Raw genomic sequence first — 1,396 nt, 5'->3', positions numbered from 1 at the left:
AGGAACCCGGGGCTGCAAAATGCGTTCAAAGTGTCGATGATCAATGTGTCCTGCAATTCACATTAATTCTCGCAGCTAGCTGCGTTCTTCATCGACGCACGAGCTGAGTGATCCACCGCTAAGAGTTGTATGTTTTGCTTTGTCGGCTTGGTGTAGTCCCCAGAGGGCCAAGCCCAGACCACCCAATGCTTCTCCCCTTCTACAAGTGGGAAGCCCCAGCCTGGCATGGCCCGCAGGTGTAATCAGTTGATCATCAAATGACAAGGATTTCACCGAGATTGTTTTCGTCAGGGCACTCACTAAGCGATGCGCGTCGGTTCAACGCCTGAGCCCACCGGCCGACACGCGCCACGGTCAACAGAGGCAGGGTTTCTGCTGCCACCACTGCCGGGAGGATGAGAAGAAGCTGGAGAAGCAGGCAAACACGAACTGAGTGGGGTACAAGCCGGCTGTTGTGTATGGAGAAAGAGTCAGACTGAACACTGTGAGCTCAAAGTAAAGTGTGACCTTAGTCTTTTATTGCAGGTCTCCAGAGTGCCTCTCCAACCTGTGAAGCCTCCTTAAATACCTGTGCTCCCAAGGGATTATGGGATCTCTTGTGACTCAGGGGATGAGCCCTCTGGTGGCTGTACAGAGTAAATACATATACATATATAACAACACCCGTCCCAAAGTCAATAGTGTAAGTATTTACAATGTGAGTCGATCTGGGGCCCTTCTTGCCCTGGTTGATCATCTCGGTGTGAAAGCTGGTGTTGTTGAATCATTTGTTGGGCCCTCGCTGGGCTGCTGTGCAGCTGGCCTTGCTGGGCTGCCTGGTGTGTTGGGCCCTGCTGGGCTGCTGTGGATGATGGGTTCTGCTTCGTGGTCAACCATGGTGCCGGCTGCCACTGGTGTGTATGTTGAGGGATCAAAAAAGGTAGGGTCCAAGGTGGGATGCTCAGGATAGTCCGTGAATCTGAGTTTGATTTGGTCCAAGTGTTTCCGGTGAAAGACTAAGGTCACACTTTACTTTGAGCTCACAGTGTTCAGTCTGACTCTTTCTCCATACACAACAGCCGGCTTGTACCCCACTCAGTTCGTGTTTGCCTGCTTCTCCAGCTTCTTCTCATCCTCCCGGCAGAGGTGGCAGCAGAAACCCTGCCTCTGTTGACCGTGGCGCGTGTCGGCCGGTGGGCTCAGGCGTTGAACCGACGCGCATCGCCTAGCGAGCGCCCTGACTAAAACAATCTCGGTGAAACCCTTGTCATTTGATGATTTGAAGGTTTGACCCGAAGCACCTTGCTCCCCTCTTTGGCCACGACAGTGCCGGGAAGCCACTTGGGACCTTGTCTATAATTTTAAACAAATACAGGATCATTGACTTCAATCTCGCGTGACACATTTGCGCTATCAT

At 52.4% G+C, this 1,396-nt stretch overlaps 1 non-coding gene across 1 annotated transcript in view; it reads right to left on the bottom strand.

Moving 5' to 3' along the window:
* Nucleotides 1–127, bottom strand: part of LOC139278479 (5.8S ribosomal RNA) — a 154-nt gene extending 27 nt beyond the window's left edge. The window contains exon 1 of the ribosomal RNA XR_011596276.1: nt 1–127. This exon is cut by the window's left edge and continues 27 nt beyond it. This is a non-coding gene — a ribosomal RNA (5.8S ribosomal RNA).
* Between the last annotated feature and the right edge of the window lie 1,269 nt (nt 128–1,396).

The sequence above is a fragment of the Pristiophorus japonicus genome, chromosome 1 (assembly GCF_044704955.1).
Source record: "Pristiophorus japonicus isolate sPriJap1 chromosome 1, sPriJap1.hap1, whole genome shotgun sequence".
Taxonomy (NCBI): Eukaryota; Metazoa; Chordata; class Chondrichthyes; family Pristiophoridae; genus Pristiophorus; species Pristiophorus japonicus.
Note: the sequence above shows the minus strand (reverse complement) of the source record. Positions and strands in the feature narration are given on the sequence as shown.